This window comes from Eptatretus burgeri, chromosome 1, assembly GCF_056783735.1.
Source record: "Eptatretus burgeri isolate ZD-2024b chromosome 1, Ebu_testis_v1, whole genome shotgun sequence".
NCBI lineage: Eukaryota > Metazoa > Chordata > Myxini > Myxiniformes > Myxinidae > Eptatretus > Eptatretus burgeri.
This window is the reverse complement of record NC_140961.1, coordinates 138,702,489-138,725,072: the sequence shown is the minus strand read 5'-3', so window position 1 is coordinate 138,725,072 and position 22,584 is coordinate 138,702,489. Positions and strand designations below refer to the sequence as shown.

At 44.3% G+C, this 22,584-nt stretch overlaps 1 non-coding gene across 1 annotated transcript; it reads left to right on the top strand.

Annotated features, from left to right (window-relative positions):
• The first annotated feature begins 244 nt into the window (after positions 1–244).
• LOC147035591 (uncharacterized) lies at positions 245–15,596 on the top strand. Its single transcript, XR_015049006.1, has 2 exons — positions 245–794; positions 14,295–15,596. It is a non-coding gene; the product is annotated as an uncharacterized LOC147035591 (transcript).
• The last annotated feature ends 6,988 nt before the right edge of the window (positions 15,597–22,584 follow it).

Sequence of the window (22,584 nt, the reverse complement as noted above, 5' to 3'; positions counted from 1 at the left end):
ATTTACTTTCTGCTGAGTAATTACACCCGTAATGCCGATGAAACTTCACCGCCGTCTTCATCACCCATGACGCGGTTAAGTTTGTGCTGCTGCGACTTATCCCGTCATGGATTAAAACACCGCTTAAAATTTGTAATACTCTTGTTTAACTTACAGTACTTCAAACCGTGTATTCTTTGACCCAGCTGTTATAATTATCTGTAACAAAGGAGTTTAAAAAAACTAATTTGAATGAAAACTGATTCAATGGGGTCGTTGGACGGCTCGTTTTAATGTTGATACGTCCGGGACTCGATTCGGGAAATGAAGAACAAATATTTTTGTCTTCACGGATCGTCAGAATCATCGACATTTGAAAGGGGCGCTCGCTTGTGAGCATCGGGCTCTCTTTGTCCGTGTCCGATGATTCCTGATACCGTCGAACGCAAAGCCGTTCCGGCCTTGCTTCCGGTCAAGTCTTCGCGGCGTGACGTCACGCCTCTGACGAAACGACGCGGTCACGGAGCGCTCGGCCAATGACGGGCCGTCGCGGCGTGACGTCACGCCTCTGACGAAATGACGCGGTCACGGAGCGCTCGGCCAATGACGGGCCTTCGCGTACGCACGTGACTGCGACAAAACAATGGCTCAGCACCGAGAAAGATGGTCCGCCTGGCTCGAGGACAAAGAAGACGAACTCGTACACCTATGGACGGCAAACCCTTGTCTGTACGACGCCTCGTCCAAGGATTACTGCAATAAATACCTGAGGCAGAAAACTATGACGGAGATCGCTAAAGTGTTGTACGTCAGCGGTGAGTTAACGTCATTTTTAATATGGAATAAGCAAAGCCGAGAAGCGAACGTAGAATTGTTTTTGCATTCGATGCTGCAATTTCCGGTGATTTCGGCCTGGATTCGGGATCAGCGAGCAAATCATGTAAATCACTATTAAAAATTATTTTTTGATGATGCGGGAGATTTCTTTATTATAAAATTAGGTCGACTTAAAACTGCGAGAGTATTTACTCTCTCGTTTTGTTGTTAATTTTTCAGTCATAAAGGTGTGATTGGGTATACCAAAGATCAAAATAATTATTTGTGCATTTCTATAACCGTGATAACACCACTGCATATTACCTCAATATTACCTTCACAACAACAACTACACCGCCTAGAACAGGATCTCATCTGAAAAAATTAATATTACCTCAACAATACCTTCACAACAACTACACTGCCTAAAACAGGATCTCATCAAAAACAAAATTCCTCAACATTACCTTCACAACAGCAACTACACCGCCTACAACAGGATCTCATCTGAAAAAATAAATATTACCTCAACATTACTTTCACGACAACTACACCGCCTAGAACAGGATCTCATCTAAAAAAATTAATATTACCTCAACATTACCTTCACAACAACAACTACACTGCCAAAAACAGGATCTCATCGAAAAAAAAAAATTACCTCAACATTACCTTCACAACAACAACTACACCGCCTAGAACAGGATCTCATCTGAAAAAATAAATATTACCTCAACATTACCTTCACAACAACAACTACACCGCCTAGAACAGGATCTCATCTGAAAAAACAAATATTACCTTCACAACAACAACTATACCGCCTAGAACAGGATCTCATCTAAAAAAATTAATATTACCTCAACATTATACTTTAACATTACCTTCACAACAACAACTACAACGCCTAGAACAGGATCTCATCTGAAAAAAAAAAAATTCCTCATTTCCTTCACAACAACTCCACCATCGAGAACAGGATCTCATCTAAAAAATAAATACTAGAAGCAAATGTAGAATTCTTCTTACATTCGCTTCTGACTTTCCCTATAACTTGTTCACAACTGTATACGTAATTTCCGGTTACTTCGGCCTGGATTCGGGATCAGCGAGCAAATCATGTAAATCACTATTAAAAATTATTTTTTGATGATGCGGGAGATTTCTTTATTATAAAATTAGGTCGACTTAAAACTGCGAGAGTATTTACTCTCTCGTTTTGTTGTTAATTTTTCAGTCATAAAGGTGCGATTGGGTATACCAAAGATCAAAATAATTATTTGTGCATTTCTATAACCGTGATAACACCACTGCATATTACCTCAATATTACCTTCACAACAACAACTACACCGCCTACAACAGGATCTCATCTGAAAAAATAAATATTACCTCAACAATACCTTCACAACAACTACACTGCCTAAAACAGGATCTCATCTAAAAAAAAAATTCCTCAACATTACCTTCACAACAGCAACTACACCGCCTACAACAGGATCTCATCTGAAAAAATAAATATTACCTCAACATTACCTTCACAACGACAACTACACCGCCTAGAACAGGATCTCATCTGAAAAAATAAATATTACCTCAACAATACCTTCACAACTACACCGACCATAAAACAGGATCTCATCTAAAAAAAAAATTCCTCAACATTACCTGCACAACAACTACACCACCGAGAACAGGATCTCATCTGAAAAAATTAATATTACCTCAACATTACCTTCACAACGACAACTACACCGCCTAGAACAGGATCTCATCTAAAAAAATTAATATTACCTCAACATTATACCTCAACATTACCTTCACAACAACAACTACACCGCCTAGAACAGGATCTCATCTGAAAAAATAAATATTACCTCAACATTACCTTCACAACAACAATTACACTGCCGAGAACAGGATTTCATCTGAAAAAAAATTAATATTACCTCAACATTACCTTCACAACAACAACTACACCGCCTTGAACAGGATCTCATCTGAAAAAAAAATCCTCAACATTATACCTCTACATTACCTTCACAACAACAACTACACCGCTGAGAACAGGATCTCATCTAAAAAAAATAAATATTACCTCAACATTACCTTCACAACGACAACTACACCGCCAAGAACAGGATCTCATCTAAAAAAAATAAATACTAGATTGAACATGGAATTCTTCTTGCATTCGCTTCTGACTTTATCTATAACTTGTTCACAACTGTATACGCAATTTCCGGTTACTTCGGCCTGGATTCGGGATCAGCGCTCAAATAATGTAATTCATGATTAAAAATTATTTTTTGATGATGTGGGAGATATCTTTATTAAAATCAGTGGAGGAAATACACACCATGTCTGATATTATTTGGGTCTTTCATGTCTCTGACGATGCCTTTATCTCCCGGCATGCATCATTCCCCATGACAAAAACCAGAAGCAAAAAAAAAACGGAAGCAAAAGGGTCATAGGCAATGATGGATTCAAAATTGCCATGGTATTGTGATGTTGTTGTTGTTTCCTATTCTCTCATGTGCACGCGTTAAGTATGAAGCTCACTGCATTCGCTAATATGGAATAGGCAAAGCCTAGAAGCGAACGTAGAATTCTTCTTACATTCGCTTCTGACTTTACCTATAACTTGTTGACAACTGTATACGCAATTTCCGGTTACTTCGGCCTGGATTCGGGATCAGCGATCAAATAATGTAAATCACTATTAAAAATTATTTTTTGATGATGCGGGAGATATCTTTATTAAAATCAGTGGAGGAAATATACACCATGTCTGATATTATTTGGGTATTTCATGTCTCCGACGATGCCTTCATCTCCCAGCATGCATCATTCCCCATGACTAAAACTGGAAACAAAAAGAAACCAGAAACAAAACAAAAACTGAAGCAAAAGGGTCAGAGCCAACCACACGGATTCACAATTGGCAGGGTATTGTGTTGTTTTTGTTGTTTCCTATTCTCTCATGTGCACGCGTTAAGTAATATTCACAAGATAGAAATAAAACCCAATCGTGTTTATACACCGCACAGCGTTTAAAAAAACAACCGGAAGCAAAAGGTCATAGCCGACGACACGGATTCCAAATAGTCAGGGGTATTGTGTTGTTGTTGTTGTTGTCGTTGTTGTTTCTTATTCTCTCATGTGCACGCATTAAGTTTGAAGCTCACTGTGTTCGCTATTAGCTTGTGTATTGTTTTTTCTGCTCCCGCTCGAAACTGCACGCAGCTGTGTTTGTGAAAGACGTAGTCGAACGTAATGATGTCATAAGACGATTCATGAGCGTGCAGTGCAACTGTGGGATTATGTTTGTGACGCGTTTATATTGTTCAAACTTTGTTAATGGGTCGTTGCTGGAAGAGGGTTTGCAGGTGATGAAGTGCACAGCTGAGGTGGTCGTCTTGTATTGTTGTCTGTCGGTGTGCAAATGGCTTCCAGATTCACAACAGTCCCTAAGCTTAGTTATTTCGATAAGTAAGTGTTTATCGTTAGGGTCCCGTCCCTATGTCTAATGAGAATTTTGTGTGTGCGCTACGAGGTACTTTTATAGTCAGGTTTTTTATATCTTTAAATCTTCATCCTTCGTTTTTGCACCATCGCCGTCCATCGCCCACGTTTATCGTGTCACGTACAGGGGTGAGGTTCCCTCCGCCCACCGTGAGCTCGTACAATCAACGGCGGCCACGAGTTGCCTGACAACCCCTCGTCCAATCGGGAGGCAAGTACCTTAGAGCGTTGCCCTCGACCCGTGGAGGAGGGGAAGGATAAGATGAGGTGGCGAGCGGTGGAGGGGTAGAGAAGGTTCACCCCGTCGTAAAGAAAGAGGAGAAGGAGCAGAAGCCTCGTCTTGCCTGCTGGCGTTCTCGTCTACCCGCGGGTGCTCGTCTGGTCCGTTCCCGTGCTGGCTGGCATCCGTTGCATCGTCCCTGGTCCCTGGTCCTTAGTGCTACGTTGTTGGCGGTGGGTTCGAGTCCCACCACCGGACAAGTTCGACCAGACCGCATGCGGCGGGAAGGTACCCCGGCCAGGCTCTGCCGAAATAAAGACCCGACGGGGTCCAGTTCGTGTGTGTGTGTGTGTGTGTGTGTGTGTGTGTGTGTGTGTGTGTGTGTGTGTGTGTGTGTGTGTGTGTGTGTGTGTGTGTGTGTGTGTGTCACCGTCCTGTAAGTAGAAACTATCTAAGTGCCCTGTGTTCATTATACATTACATTTCCATATTCAGATAACTCCGCTCTTTGTGTGCTCCCCTCCCCGATTATTGGTTATAAATAAACCTCCCTGTTAAATGTACCAGCTCGTTTTCTGTGCTTTCTCCCATTGGCCTAGCATGGTGCGTATTGAGAATTGGTAACCGTCGGGGCCGGTAAGTTGTTATTGGGTCCGGCACGGATTTGGTAATTCCGCTCGGTTACGCCGGATCCGAGTCGGTGATAGCGACTCGGTTCGGACAAAGTCGTCCAAGGATGTGGTTTTCCCGGTAGCTAGACTGCGTCGTTATTTAGGTATATTGGAGATTGAGACAATTAACCCTACGCCACGTGGTTAAAATATTGGCGTCCACGCTCCGCTAAGCTAAGGGACCCGTGACTTTCGGAGTTGTCCGAGAGTCACGACCTAAATTCCGGGTGTTCAGTGGGAGGCGGCTCTACTGCTCCACCTGGCGGCCATTCTTCGTCACCGACCCCCGGCCCACAACAGTATGACAAGCTCTCCTGTTGTCATGTGCTGGGCGCTTGTCAGAGTGGTAAGAACAAGCTGGTTAAACTCCGCCATCTTCGAAGATGGATTGAGGTTGCTGTTTTCACCCCTCTCTGTTTGTTTGTTTGTTTGTTTGTTTGTGAACAGTATTACGGAAAACTCCTCGACGGATTTCGACGAAACTTGGTGGGGGGGGGGTTAAGTATGGTCCAAGGATCATGCCATTAAATTTTGGACTTAGTCCCCCCCCCGCCCCCCCCAAAAAAATTGTAAGATAAATTTTTTTTTTTTTGCATTTCTACATTTTAACTGATTTCCAACCCCCCCCCCAAATTTTTTTTAGTGCTCCCCCAAAAAAAATAGAGAATTTTTTTTTTGCATTTCTACATTTTAACTGATTTCCAACCCCCCAAAAAAAATTGTTAGAGAAATTATTTGTTTTTTTGCATTTCTACATGTTTTTAGTGATTTCCAACCACCCCCAAAAAACTGTTACCCACCAAAAAAAATTGTTAGAGAAAAAAAAATTTTTTTTTTTGCATTTCTACATACTTTGTGATTTCCAACCCCCCCCCAAAAAATTGAGAAAAAAAATGTTTTTTTTTGCATTTTTACATGTTTTAAGTGATTTCCAACCCCCCCAAAATTGTTACCCCCGCCGCAAAAAAAGGAAATTTTTTTGCATTTTTACATGTTTTAAGTGATTTCCAACCCCCCCCAAAAAAAATTGTTAGAGAAAAAAAAAATTTTGCAACTTTTTTTTCAACAAAATTTCGATTTTTTTTTATTTTTATTTTTTTATTTTTTTATTTTTTTGCATTTTTACATGTTTAAAGTGATTTCCAACCGCCCCAAAAAATGTTGGAGAAAAGAACTATAACTGTCAGCACTGTTGACATCATATTTAATGAATAAGATATAAGGATCACTTGAGTGACCCAGCAGTATTGGCGACGGAGGTTTTGCACTCTCCCGAGTGCTCCCCCTCTAGTTTAGATTTCGTAAGTATATTGATGACTTCCGTCCTCTGTTTGTGTGTTTGTTTGTGTGTTTGTGTGTTTGTTTGTAGGCACGATAACTCGAGAACGGAAGAAGCTACCAATGTCAAATTACACCACGTGATTCAGGAGGGTGATGGCTTGCGCTGATTAGATTTTGGTAAAAATCGGTCAAAGGTCAAGGTCACAGTGAGGTCAAACATAATTCCGTGAATTCATGTGGAGAAATGGAGTATTTTTGCTTCGCTCGACGTTACGAGTTCGTTTTAACTTCGATTTTAATTTTGTCTTCGGTTTTTGCGATCACTTAGGACGCCTAAAACTCGGTTGTCGAAATTCTGGTAAAAATCGGATGTTTTGGAGACGTTTTAAGATTGTATAAAAAATATTTCACTCGATGCGTCACGGGTCGTCCCATGATGCAGTGCGCTCGAGTAGACGCGTCGTTGAGTCCCGTTAAGGTTTTGCGTGTGCGCGCTGACGGTGTTTTCGATAACGATGGTGTTTAAAAGTCATTTTTTTATCCCAATAAAGGTTATCGTCGCATGCCTGACTCGCTGAGCCGTCAGATTATGTAAAGATTGTTGGTGGATGGCCGAATATTACGGTTTTGTGACTGATAAAATAATATTGAATAATTGCGTGGAGAAATGGAGATTTTTGCTTCTGTCGACGTTACGAGTTCGTTTTAACTTTGATTTTAATTTTGTCTTTGGTTTTTGCGATCGCTTAGGACGCTTAAAACTCGGTTGTCGAAATTCTGGTAAAAATCGAATGTTTTGGAGACGTTTTAAGATTGTATAAAAAATATTTCACTCGTGCGTCACGGGTCTTCACGTGGTGCAGTGCACTTGAGCAGAGGCGGCGTTTATCATGTAAAGGTTTTGCGTGTGCGCGCTGATGGTGTTTTCGATAAAGATAGTGTTTAAAAGTCATTTTTTATCCCAATAAAAGTTATCGTCGCATGCCTGACTCGCTAAGCCATCGGATTATGTAAAGATTGTTGGTGGATGGCCGAATATTACGGTTTTGTGACTTTGATAAAATAATATAAAATAATTGCGTGGATAAATGGAGATTTTTGCTTCGGTCGACGTTACGATTTTTGATGGTTTGGTACAGAATCATCGTAGAAACTTCTGGTTTGCGTCGCTACCTTCTCTAGAGACAGCTATTATTAGACAAGGTCAGAGGTCAAGTTAACTATTTCGTAAGTACCAGTCTATGACTGCTTGTTTGTTTGTTTGTTTGTGAACAGTATTACAGAAAAACTCCTTGACGGATTTCGATGAAACTTGGTGGGGGGATTAGGTATGGTCCAACGATCATGCCATTAGATTTTGGACTTGGTCCAAAATCCAATATGGCCGCTATGGCGGCCGCAATATTTGAATATTTTTTTTTTTGCATTTCTACATCTTTTAAGTGATTTCCAACCCCCCCCCTAAAAAAAATTTTTGTTCGAGAAAAAAAAAATTTGCAACTTTTTTTTCAACAAAATATTGAAATTTTTTGGCATTTCTACATGTTATAAGTGATTTCCAATCAAAAAACATGCCAAAACTCGAGGGGGAGCACTCAGGAGAGTGCAAAACCTCCGCTGCCAATACTGCTGGGTCACTCAAGTGAACCTTCTATCTTATTCATTAAATATGATGTCAACAGTGCTGACAGTTATAGTTCTTTTCTCCAACATTTTTTTGGTGGGGGAGGGGGGTTGGTAATCACTTAAAACATGTAAAAATGCAAAAAACAAAATTCGAAATTTTGTTGAAAAAAAGTTGCAAAATTTTTTTTTCTCTAACAATTTTTTTTTGAGGGGGGGGTTGGAAATCACTTTTAAAACATGTAGAAATGCAAAAAAACAAAATTTCTCAAACAATTTTTGGGGGGGTAACAATTTTTTGAGGGGGGGTTGGAAATCATTTAAAACATGTAGAAATGCAAAAATAAAAAAATTCTCTATTTTTTGGGGGGGGGTAAAAATAATTTTGGGGGGGGGTTGGAAATCAGTTAAAACATGTAGAAATGCAAAAAAAAAAAATTTTCTCTAACAATTTTTTTTTTGGGCGGGGGGGGAGGACCAAGTCCAAAATTTAATGGCATGATCCTTGGACCATACCTAACCCCCCACCAAGTTTCGTCGAAATCCGTCGAGGAGTTTTTCCGTAATACTGTTCACAAACAAACAAACAGAAAGGGGTGAAAACAGTAACCTCCATCCATCTTCGAAGATGGCGGAGGTTAATTATAATTGTGGCTGATTTTGGAACTTCAGGTGGATATACCCACGTAAAATCAATTTCTGTCTCAAGGAATCTCGTTATGACGAATGAATTGAGTATGTAAAAGGGAAAGTTGCAAACTATAACTCTGTGAGCACTGTTCAAATTGAATGAATAGGATATCAGGTTCACTTGAGTGACCTAGCAGTATTGGCGGTGGAGGTTTTGCACTCTCCCGAGTGCTCCCCCTCTAGTTATAACTGTAATTATAACCACAACAGTATTTGCATTGAATTGGAGCTGCATTCACAACGACTTGCAACAAGCGCAACTTTTAATAAATGATTGTCAAAGCATGTATGGCTGAGATGTTTATTTTATATGATTTTTTGCAATGTTTTCGTACCATATTTTCAGTCTTTGAAGTCACCAAACACATGCACTCACTGCGTACGCAGTTTGCTCGGTACAGCAAGCAGATATCCCGTGGGATTGCAGGAAAGCAGAAAACAAGAAGGCAGGAATGGCTGCTAAAAAATCTGAATTTTCTTGCTCCCCATCTCAGGAAAAGAACGTCGCTGTATGACCTTTATGTAAGTATAACTATTGGTTGCCTCCAAAATCTGTTCATCAAATCACCGGTTTTCCTTCATGGTGATCTCATGAAGGCTTTGTGTGGACATGACGTGTAGCTTTTCAACATTAGGAGACATGATTTCACTTTTACAGGGACTGCGTTTCTGGGTTATTCCATGCCAGGTCACCTTGTGGTCCTCATCTGATAGTCAGATTTTGATGATGAAATTTCATTAAATGTTTGGTGTGAAATGAGTCGAGAAAACACTTACAGCTAACCCCCAACTCCAAGTGGATTGGGGGTATGTGGCTCCACAAAAAATGGGGTGCCACACCGAGATAACACAGAAGGGTTTGTGGTACAACGGGTATGAATATGCAAGGGTTGGCAGGGAGGCGATAAGACGGGAGAGAGGCAAGACTCGAATAAAGTTTTCAAATATATTTATGTAGCCAGATTTCTCCATCTGTTTCTCTCTTTCTACCCATTGGTTGGACAGCTGGCTTTACTCCACCCACAATTGTAACCTGACATTCACCTTTTTGGTCGCTAGTTGTAGGCTTCAGGCTGCTGGTGTACATTTGATGACTGAACTCTTCTATCAGAAATAAATACGTTTTGTCATTCAGAGACAAATTATTTCCTATGACATAAATAATTCCTGTACCACTCTAAGGCCACACCTCTCATTTAATAATACGATACTTCATATGAAGAATATTGTGATTCATGGTATCAAAAGCCTTGGAAAAGTCCAAGAAAATACCGACTGTGGAGACAGTTTATCGATGGGGTGGGCTGTTTCTATACTAGTGTGTGTGTGTGTGTGTGTGTGTGTGTGTGTGTGTGTGTGTGTGTGTGTGTGTGTGTGTGTGCGCGCGCGTGCGTGCGTGCGTGCGTGCGTGCGTGCGTGCGTGCGTGCGTGCGTGCGTGCGTGCGTGCGTGCGTGCGTGCGTGCGTGCGTGTGTGTGTGTCCTCCATAACTCCAAAACTATAAAACCTAGGAGCCTGAAACTTTGCATGCATACGAAGAAAACTCCAAGGAAGTGCAAGAGTGAAAATTGGGTGTTCGGGTTAATTAAAACACCCCTTTTGAAGATAATTTAGGGAGTGCTCATCACAAAAAAAAACAAAATAAGCCTTACCAAGATGGTGGCACGCTATCTTGGTCAGCCCTCTGTGGTTGCTGGAGACTTCAGCCGCCATTTTGTTCAGCCTACGCCTCAATTTGTAAACACGATCTACTCTCACCGGATTAAAGTATATAATCGAAATATTATGTCGGATTTGAGAATCCGATCTGGTGAACAAAATAATTCAAAATCTGGAGTGAAATCCGAAAATTTTAACAAATTAGCATTTTTTATACCTTGGTTTATTTATTTAAGCAAAGCATTAAACTTAACTTTTTCTACTGTTCGGACGATTATATTGAGTGAAGACAAAAATGATGGAATGTGCAGAAAGTGTAAATTTATTGAGTGAAACGCCATGCTTCATAACCTGCTTTTGTAATCCATTATGGCACAGTCCACAGGGGGTCCTTTTTTTCGATAATTACAAACACGGTTTGCTGTTTCCGTTTTGGGCGATTTGCTGACATTACAAAATATTAGTATAAATATACCATTATAGTTCCACCAATATATTAATATAAATATACCATTATAGTTCCACCAATATATTAATATAAATATACCATTATAGATCCACCAAAATATTAATATAAATATACAATTATAGTTCCACCAATATATTAATATAAATATACCATTATAGTTCCACCAATATATTAATATAAATATACCATTATAGTTCCACCAATATATTAATATAAATATACCATTATAGTTCCACCAATATATTAATATAAATATACCATTATAATTCCACCAATATATTCAGTCGGTAATTTCTGCAAGTGAAGAGAAATTATTTTTGTTGCTGCAAGTGAAGATAATTTTTTTATTTTTTTTTTGCTTAACACCATTTTGTGTGTGCTTTCATTACAAAATATTAATATAAATATACTAATAGTTAATGCAAAATATTAATAGTCGATAGTTTCTGCATGCAAAGAAGTATGAAGACAGCACACATGGATGTGGTAGAAATGGGAACAAATGACTCTCCATGGTGTGTGTGCGTGCCTGTTCTTGGTTACATGAGTGCGGTGCGCGGGTTTCGTGGGTGCGCGGTCTGAACTCAAACTTGGGCCCGTGGTGCGTAGTGCTGTGGAGGAGGTTATGCGACCGGCTCATGAAGCACGTACTTCTGCAGCGCCGAAGCCACGAAGCCACGCAGGATGTGCCACCGTGCAGTGCGGGTGTGGGGAAATCCGTGCAAGTGTGCGAGTGAAAGTTTGAGTAAATCACCGGTGCACGTTTCGTATAAACCCTGAGGAGGTTGGAAAATGTGTTGGGGGGGGGGACTGTGGGGAGGAATGTGTGTCTGTGGGTGGGGGGGGACTGTGGGGAGGAATGTGTGTGTTTGGGTGGGGGGGGATTGCATGCAGGCAGGCCTTTCTTTACCAAATAGCATTAGTTTTGATTTTTAAATGTTTCTGCCTGGTTTTATATAGAACATGGCGGTTCGAAGTAAAATGCTGCTGTTTGGACGTGTTTTATCACCTCCGGTAATGTCCTGGTACGCTACCTTCCCATTCCCTCCCCTCAGGTCACCTTCCCATTCCCTCCCCTCACGTCACCTTCCCATTCCCTCCCCCCCTCGCGTCACCTTCCCATTCCCTCCCGCCCTCGCGTCACCTTCCCATTCCCTCCCTCCGTCGCCTCACCTTCCCATTCCCTCCCTCCCTCGCCTCACCTTCCCATTCCCTCCCCCTCTCCTCACCTTCCCATTCCCTCCCCCTCACGTCACCTTCCCATTCCCTCCCCCTCGTATCACCTTCCCATTTCCTCCCCCCTCGCGTCACCTTCCCATTCCCTCCCCCCTCGCGTCACCTTCCCATTCCCTCCCCCCTCGCATCACCTTCCCATTCCCTCCCCCTCGTGTCACCTTCCCATCCCCTCCCCTCCTCGCGTCACCTTCCCATCCCCTCCCCTCCTCGCGTCACCTTCCCATCCCCTCCCCTCCTCGCGTCACCTTCACCTTCCCATTCCCCCCTCGCGTTACCTTCACATTCCCTCCCCTCCCGCATCACCTTCCCATTCCCCCTCGCGTCACCTTCACATTCCCTCCCCCCGCGTCACCTTCCCATTCCCATTGCCTCCCCTGGTGCTGCCTTCCCCCCATCACCCCCCACCATGCTGCCTTGCTCCCCATGCCGTGCTGCCCCCCCACCATGCAGCCTCCCCTCGCCGTGCTGCCTCCCTCCCCCCGCCGCGCTGCCTACCCTCCCCGCTGCGCCGCCTCCCTCCCCCCGCCACACCGCCTTCTCTCCCCTTTGCTTTGCCTCTTCCCCCTCGTGCTGACTTCTCCCCCCACCCTCACGCTGCCTTCTCCCCTCTCGCGCTGCCTTCCCTCCCCCTCATGCTGCCTTCTCCCCCACCCCCTCATGCTGCCTTCTCCCCCACCCCCTCATGCTGCCTTCTCCCCCACCCCCTCATGCTGCCTTCTCCCCCACCCCCTCATGCTGCCTTCTCCCCCACCCCCTCATGCTGCCTTCTCCCCCACCCCCTCATGCTGCCTTCTCCCCCACCCCCTCATGCTGCCTTCTCCCCCACCCCCTCATGCTGCCTTCTCCCCCACCCCCTCATGCTGCCTTCTCCCCCACCCCTCATGCTGCCTTCTCCCCACCCCCTCATGCTGCCTTCTCCCCCACCCCCTCATGCTGCCTTCTCCCCCACCCCCTCATGCTGCCTTCTCCCCCACCCCTCATGCTGCCTTCTCCCCCACCCCCTCATGCTGCCTTCTCCCCCACCCCCTCATGCTGCCTTCTCCCCCACCCCCTCATGCTGCCTTCTCCCCACCCCCTCATGCTGCCTTCTCCCCCACCCCCTCATGCTGCCTTCTCCCCCACCCCCTCATGCTGCCTTCTCCCCCCCCCCTCATGCTGCCTTCTCCCCCCCTCATGCTGCCTTTCCCCCCCTCATGCTGCCTTTCCCCCCTCATGCTGCCTTCTCCCCCCCTCATGCTGCCTTCTTCCCCCCCCCCCCTCATGCTGCCTTCTCCCTCCCCTCATGCTGCCTTCTCCCTCCCCTCATGCTGCCTTCTCCCTCCCCTCATGCTGCCTTCTCCCTCCCCTCATGCTGCCTTCTCCCTCCCCTCATGCTGCCTTCTCCCCCCCCCCTCATGCTGCCTTCTCCCCCCCCTCATGCTGCCTTCTCCCCCCCTCATGCTGCCTTCTCCCCCCCTCATGCTGCCTTCTCCACCCCCCTCATGCTGCCTTCTCGACCCCCTCATGCTGCCTTCTCGACCCCTCCATGCTGCCTTCTCCCCCCCCTCGCTGCCTTCCCTCCCTCCTCGCGCTACCTTTCCCCCCACCCCTCGTGCTGCCTTTCCCCCCACCCCTCGTGCTGCCTTCCCTTCCCTTCTCTCACGCTATTCTCCTCCACCATACAACTCTCCAGAGGTCAAGGAGAGGAAAGGGTGTCAAGGAATGTGCCAAATGAAGGGGTTTTTAATTTTATTATTTTTATTTTTTAAGCAGTCGGAACTGCTGCTCGAATCAATTCAGTTTTCATAAAGCAATGAATCGCCATATCATGGCAGGATAGCCGAGAAGTATGCATGCTCGCTCTTAGCGGTCTCGCCTGGGTTCGTATCCCAACTCAGCTACAAACTGTCATCCCGGTGTTTCACAGGCAGTGTGATTCATCAATGTGTGTGACGTCTCTTCTGCATCTGCAAGGACCATTTCCAACACCACGTGAAATGGTTGTTTGTATACAAAATATGTGGAGCCCAAATTGCGTATCTGATTTAAATTTTCCATCATGTAGGCTCGACATTCAATCATAAATTGTACTTGCGTTCTATTATTGCCGTTATAATGATCAATATGTTCTCTCTTTTTTTAACAGGCTGATGAGGATATGAATGAAGATATTGATGGTCAGGGTGTAAATGAGAGTGAAGACGAAAACGTGCACACCAAAAATCCTGCAATGAAGTCGATGAAGCGACCCCCAACTCCGATATTCATTTCAGCGAAGAGGAGAAAAGAAGAACAGGAGCAAGAGGAATTGGCCATTATGCGAAGTGTGGCCAAGGCGCTTCAAGAGCCAGAAACCAAACCAATTGGAGAGGAGGATGATGACGATGATGACGCGGTGTTTGCAAAGTATATAATGCGAGAGATGAGGCAAATCAAAGACCCAAAATCCAAGGCCGTTCTAAAAAATACAATACACAATGTGATCTTCCAGGCTCAGATGGGAGCCCTTCAACACGACCAGTGCCACATGCAGTCGACGACTCAGCTCGGCAGCAGCAATCTGATGAGAAGCCAAACAAAATGTACCGATTCCCTCACCAAGGTGTGCAGTAGCAGTCGATGCCATGATCAAGCTCACCAGTTGCACTCAAACAAAACTGCTCTCACGTACACTGAGGGCAGTCCAGTCCTCAAATGCGAAATTTTGGAACCCCAGCACGTCGTCCAGTGCAAACTTCGTTCACCTCACCGGCTTAAAACAACTTGATGACGTAGTCTCTGCGAGACGACCGTTTTTGTCTTTCTCGACAAATTTGTCAGAAATATTGTCGCAACCAATGTAGTTTCTTTTCCTGCTTGTACTTGCAGTTGCCGATTCTTTGTTTTATGACATCATTTCATTGCTTTACACTCTTCGTCGATACCTTTTTAATATTTCATTCACGTCACGGTAAAGGTGTGTCGAAGCATCCTCGGCCTCTGATAGCTTCATATATTTGATATTATAAATACAATTTTTCAAACAAACTTTGCTTACGTTATTTATTTATTTTTGTTCTTCAAATAGCTTCTAACATAGCTTTTCTGTTATTCCTCGTGGCGTTACAGATTGCTGTCGAAGATTACGTTTGACAATTTCATTGATTCATGCCATTTGACACTTGCATTGGTTGTTTAATAATTATTGGGAATCTTTGTAGGTCGAGGCATTTGTCTTAGAAAACCACGAGAAACGTTGAATGCTTTTTGGAAACAATCCTGCCACAAGCGATGTCACCGTGACCTGGCAAGGCATGCGACACCTGTGTTTTTGTTTTTTTTCTCTCCCGGAAACTAACAGCTTGGAGTTTTTGCCGGATAACAATCACATTTATTTATTTCATGAATATATTGCTTGCAGTTCAAGTTTTACTTGCCCTGGCCCTTTAAAAGAAATGACAAGAGGAAATGGCTGTCATCTTTTCTTTTTTTTTCTTTCTTTCTTTCTTTTAATTAGGCAGCTCATTGATCAATGAGGCAAAGACTTGTTCTTTTATGCTCATGTGTAGCTGCTAGCATCTGCACTATAAAAGGAGCTGTGCATGTGTGCGTCCGTCCGGGTTCCACCCATCGATTGGACAGTTCGTCTGATTCCACCTACCATTTTGGTGCTAACTGCAATGCGAAGTCAAAGACATCTTCGACGCTGCCATCTTCACACTTGCCATGCCCTCCCTATAAGTTTTCCCCTCAGTGTAAAATGACCAAACGGATAGTTTAAAGCATCATCAAATATCGAAAGGTTTGAGCTGATTGGTGTATTGTGAAGATCACAGTACCTATAGGCCTCAGCGATCGAGCCATCGGTCTGTTTTCTTGTACACTGCTCCAATAACTATGTGGCATTCTCTCAATAAGGACTTTTAACGTGTTGGATACATAGGTCATTGCTATAATTTTGGAGTATTTTCTCTTAAACGACTTGACCACGGACCATAAAACCCATGTCATTTTGAAGGTCTTTGTCCCAGGACTGTGACGGTGTGAAAGAAAACATCTGCCATCATTTCTTTTTTTTATTTTGTATCCGTATATTCCCGGAAGTCCTGGGACAAAGACCTTTAACTCTCATACAAGCCTCGACAGTGTATGTATATGTATGTATGTGTATGTATATATATATATATATATATATATATATATATATATATATATATATATATATATATATATATGTATATATATATATATATATAATCAGGAAGAAGATAATTGCTTTTGAGTCGTTTATGTTGCAATTCCACAGGGTTTCCGCATATCTTGTGGGATTGTGAGTTGGACAGGCGACTGTGATGGCCCATGACATGTAGGAGCTGTTTTGATTGCGGTTTCTGTGAAGTCGGTCACAGCATGATATGGGAGGGGAAAGTCTTGTGTATATATATATATATATATATATATATATATATATATATATATGTGTATATATATATATATATATCTATATCTATCGGTATCAGAAAGCTGTTTTGATGAGGTAATGAAGAAATATGCAATGATCGAGGTGGGAATGCCCATTTGCTTTTATGAGCGGGAGGAAGGTGAGGTATGTGGGGGAGGGGAGAGGGTGAGGACTTAGGTTTGAGGGGAGAAGAGAAAAGATGGGACAGAGCTCGGATGGGGAGGTTGAGGCTTTAAGGGGGAGACAGATTGAGCACTTTTGGTTGGTGGGGTGAAGATTTACGCCTTAGGTTTGGGAGAGTTATGACTTGGAGTCTTGGGGGAGGGGTTGATGATGTGGTTTGCAAGGGAAGGGAGAGAGTTGAGGACTTGAAGTCACATTTTCCATTGTGCGGATGTTCTGTGGGTTCATGCTAGTAATAGTAATAATCCCTGTTCTGGAGGGAGAGGATGCTTGGATATTGAGAAAGGAAGTTGAGATTATTGTAGAGAATGAAGATATGGATGCTGAGTGGGCAGATGAGGATCAAAAAGGATGGCAGATCAAAAAGGAGGAGGAATGGGAATATCAGGTGGCCCAGAGAAAATGCACGGTAGGAACGTCTGCGTTGGTGAGGAAGCGGAGGAGGACGTCATCAGGCAGGTCTTTCATTATGGGTGTAGCTGGCAGACAGACCAAAATTGAGGTGGAAGGGGAGCATCAAGCAGGACTTGAGGGAAGTAGAGGCCCAGAGAGATGCTTGCAATAGAAGTTCCCATCGTGTACTGCCTTTTTGGCTGCTGGTTGCATCATTGGTTAGGGGCACGACACAATATAGTTCGTGAAATACAACATGAATGGTGAAGATATTATTTACGACATATTTATATAAAAACATCATTAAAATATATATTATGTATGTTTGTGTATATATGTATATATATATATATATATATATATATATATATATATATATATATATATATATATATATATATATATATATATATATATATATATATATATATATATATATATATACATACATTGATGAGCCAAAACATTATGACCACTGACAGGTGAAGTGAATAACATTGATTATCTTGTTACAATGGCACCTGTCAATGGGTGGGATATATTAGGCAGCAAGTGAACAGTCAGTTCTTGAAGTTGATGTGTTGGATGCAGGAGTAAAGTCCTGAGTGACTTTGACAAGGGCTAAATTGTTATGGCCAGACGACTGGGTCAGAGCATCTCTGAAACGGCAAGGCTTGTGGGGTGCTCCCGGTCAGCAGTGGTGAGTACCTACCGACGGTGGTCCGAGGAGGGACAAACCGGCGACGGTGTTGGGCGCCCAAGGCTCATAAATGCGCGAGGGCAACGAAGGCTATCCCGTCTTGTCCGAACCGACAGAAGGTCTACTGTGGCACGTTACAGAAAATTTTAATGGTGGTCACGGGAGGAATGTGTCACAATCCACAGTGCATCGCACCCTGCTGAGTATGGGGCTGCGTAGCCGCAGACTGGTTAGAGTACCCATGATGATCCCTGTCCACCGTCAAAAGCGCCTACAATGGGCACGGAACGTCGGAACTGGACCTTGGAGCAGTGGAAGAAGGTCGCCTGGTCCGATGAGTCCCGTTTTCTTTTAGATCATGTGGATGTCCGTGTGCGTCGTTTACCTGGGGAAGTGATGGCACCAGGATGCATTGTGGGAAGACGACAAGCCGGTGGAGGGAGTTTGATGCTCTGGGCAATGCTCTGCTGGGAAACCCTGGTTCTGGCCATTCATGTGGACATCAATTTGGCACGTGTCACCGACTGTACCTAAATATCGTTGCAGACCAGGTACACCCCTTCATGGCAATGATATTTCCTGATTGCAGTGGCCTCTTTCAGGAGGATAATGTGCCCTGCCCCACTGCACACATTGTTCGGGAATGGTTTGAGGAACATGATGAAGTGTTCATGGTGTTGCCCTGGCCTCCAAATTCTCCAGATCTCGATCTGATTGAGCATCTGTGGGATGTGCTGGAGCGACAAGTCCGATCCACGGCGGCTCCACCTCGCAACTTACAGGACTTGAAGGATCTGCAGCTAATGTTTTGGTGCCAGACACCACAGAACACCTTCAGGGGTCTTGTACAGTCCATTCCTCAGCGGGTCGGCGCTGTTTTGGCGGCACACGGACGACGAACACCATATTAAGCAGGTGGTCATCATGTTTTGACTCGTCAGTGTATACAAACCATTAAAACCTCCTTCAGTGGTTGCTCGGAGACAAGAAAGCAGGTAAAAACCCGTTTATAAATATCCGTTTGAATATTTGAACAACAGTTTGTTTCAGAGGTGAGTGGGGTTGTCGTGCTGGTTGGTGGATATGTTACATTCAAGGTAAGATGTGCATGATTTCATCTATTATCATATAATACAATGTGTGATGGGAGTTGTAACTATGATAATACATTAAATCCTCCAGTGAGTTAAGTCTGATTCGTGATGTTGCATTGAATGGTTGAGCGACTGTGTGGAAGCTATTGAGGTTGTGGATCTATTGATGTCGGTAATCTACTGATGTGGATCCGTGACCGAGGTTGTGGATCCACCGTTTCGAGAGGTCCTGGGCTGAAAGGATCGAAACCTCGATGAAGAACGGTGCCCAGCTGATGATCCGTGCAGTCGGAAAAACATTCATTTGCTTACAGATTAAGGTTCTTACTTTAGGAAAGGGAGCGATGTTTTGAGGTTAACATCATTTACAGAAATCCTTGAAATTATATTATATTTCAGGAATAGCCAGTGTGTGTGTGTGTGTGTGTGTGTGTGTGTGTGTGTGTGTGTGTGTGTGTGTGTGTGTGTGTGTGTGTGTGTGTGTGTGTGTGTGTGTGTGTGTGTGTGTGTGTGTGTGTGTTGTTGATTGGTATCTACATATGCAGGTTTCAGAATGTGGAATGGGGTCCTCCCAGGGTGGGCTCAAAGTATCCCCCTTTATTTCAGTAAGGTGTCACAATTCATGGACCAAGCTGTGAAGTTTTGTGCCGAGGGCTCTCTTCAGGATCGTCGCTGAACCCTGGACAGCTTCCAACTGTCGTTCGTTTGTAGTGATATTCCCAGTGAGGTTCTGTGTCATCAATCCTGTAGCTCCAACTATCACAGGTACAACTTTGGCATGATTCAGCTTCCAGGATCTTATCACTTCATTCTTACTGTCTTGGTATTTGGTCATTTTCTTGATTTCTGCATCGTTTAGTCCAAAATCACTGTTATTAACACCTCAATCAGCAATGTCTTCTTCTCAATTTTTCGTACCCAAGTATGATATGTGGTCGCAACACTTTGTTTTTGATGTTCACGCTTGATGGGATCATTGGTTCGTACGTGAGTGGTACTTCAATGTTTTCAGTGATTACTTTTGGTTCATGTTCCCACAAATTTTCTGGAACTGGGATATCAAAGTTTTTGTAGATTTGCCACTGGATTACTTTACAAACTCTGTTGTGTCGTGTGTACAGCTGTTCTGACATGAGTTTTTGTTTGTGTTCAGTCATTAAGCATAACATATCATTCTCTTCACTAACCTCACCTCCACCCCTCACCTTTCTTTCTGTTGTTTTTCCTCCCCCCCCCCCACCTATCTCTCTCTCTCTCTCTCTCTCTCTCTCTCTCTCTCTCTCTCTCTCTCTCTCTCTCTCTCTCTCTCTCTCTCTCTCTCTCTCTCTCTCTCTCTCTCTCTCTCTCTCTCTCTCTCTCTCTCTCCTCTCTCTCTCTCTCTCTCTCTCTCTCTCTCTCTCTCTCTCTCTCTCTCTCTCTCTCTCTCTCTCTCTCTCTCTCTCTCTCTCTCTCTCTCCTCTCTCTCTCTCCTCTCTCTCTCTCTCTCTCTCTCTCTCTCTCTCTCTCTCTCTCTCTCTCTCTCTCTCTCTCTCTCTCTCTCTCTCTCTCTCTCTCTCTCTCTCTCTCTCTCTCTCTCTCTCTCTCTCTCTCTCTCTCTCTCTCTCTCTCTCTCTCTCTCTCTCTCTCTCTCCTCTCTCTCTCTCTCATCCCCTCCTCACACCCCTCCCTCCTGCAGTGTATAGCAACACTCAGTGAGGCATCGCTCTACCCCCCCTTCTTCTCCTTTCTTGGTCCTCTCCTCTCCTCCCCTCCCTCCATACTCTCCTCTCCTCCCCTCCCTCCACACTCTCCTCTCCCCCTCCACACTCTCCTCTCCCCCTCCCTCTGTCCTCTCCCCCTCCCTCTGTCCTCTCCCCCACCCTCCCTCTGTCCCCTCTCTTCTCTCTCCCCTCCCTCCTCTCTCTCTCCCCTCCCTCCTCTCTCTCCCACCCCTCCTCCTCCCTTAATATCCCCATAAGCAAAGTGACGTTGTATTTGCGAATAGTGAAATAAATTTTTTTGTTTTTTTTCCAAAAAATAGGACCTTCAGTCTTGAAGCTCACCTGGATCAGGAGCAACAATCACTCAAACCCTCCACGGACCCTGATTTTTTTTTTTAATGCCGTGAACAACTTTGGTACATCACGGGTAATGAATATTGTGGTGAAGTATCATCAAAATGGTGTGTGTAGTTTCGGAGAAGAGAGCAAATACCTATTTAGGGGGGTCAAACCCACCCGCACACCCCCATACACCCTGAGTTTTTTTTAATGCCATGAACAAACATTGGTACATCGCAGGTGATGAATATTGTGGTCAAGTTTCATCAAAGTTATGTTTAGTTTTGGAGAAGAGAGAAAATAGCTATTTTGGGGGGGGAGGGGTCAAACTGCCCCCCCCCTGTCGATCCCCATAATGAGCGCAGATTTGAATGCGGTCAATAAACCTTTGGTGGTCATCAGATACGAAGCTTGTTGCCAAGTTTCATTTGAATCGTTTGCTTCGTTCAAGCGATAATGATTGAAGTGCTTCCGGACTAACTGACTTACTTACGGACACTGCTCGATTGCGAAAGCTCACCGGATTAAAGTCCAGGTGAGCCAATGATACTGACACATGGATGGATAAGATGACAAAAGTTGGACAGATCTGGCACACGACGACAGACAAATAGGGAAGGTAAGATGATAAAAACCCAGTGTTATGTACGATGTCAAAATATCAGACTCAAACCACAAAGGGGAACATAGGCAAGGACTGAAGGCAGGGACGAGCTGGTTGTTGATGCAGGATAGTGTGGCACAGAGTGAAGTATGGGTCGGGAAGTGATGACGTTAAGCTATGTAACAGGGAGAGGGATAGATCCCGATCTCTTCAAGCTCCAATTACAACTACCGTGCGTATGTGCAGACACAGCCTTTACATCCTCCAGGGACCACCTTTCCAACACGCAGCTGGTCCCATCATTGGCCATTGGCGTTTGTATGCGGCACAATTTTTCAGGCTCCCCTCCTGTGGGGGGAAGCCGCTTGTAAAAGTGTTCCGCCTCTCTCCTGGACTCCACAGCTCACCAACGCCATGACTTGCAGTTCTCTGACCAAATGGCCCATGCTAATGTCCATTACAAGCATGATTTGCTTTCCGTGTGCCTTTGGTACTTAAGTCATCCACTTTGCCTTGTTGCACAGAATGCCAGGTCAGGTGTGGGAGCATGCGCAGCATGTCGCTGCATCCACTTTCCGCTGATACTCCAGCGGCCTCCGTCTAGCCACCCCCAGGCAGATGTCTGGCCCATCCCCATCTCCTTGAGATTCTGATCAACCTGCTGCAACCACGAGGCACGTGGTCGGCCCATTGGCCTCCACTCACGAAGCTCCCTCGCTGAGAGAATCTGGTGAGCAGGATCAGCATCAGGAAAATGAGCCACATGTCCATACAGCCGCATCTGATGCTCACGGACTATGCAGGTAACAAATCTCATTGGATCCTCTCTCAGCAACTGCTCGTTTGACACAAAGTCCGACCAGCGATAGCCAATGATTCTCCAACGAGACCTGGTACCAAAGGAATTAAGTCTCAGATCCCAGGTCAGAGTCCAAGTCACATCCATAGAGCAAGACCGGAAGCACCAAGGACCTGAAGACTC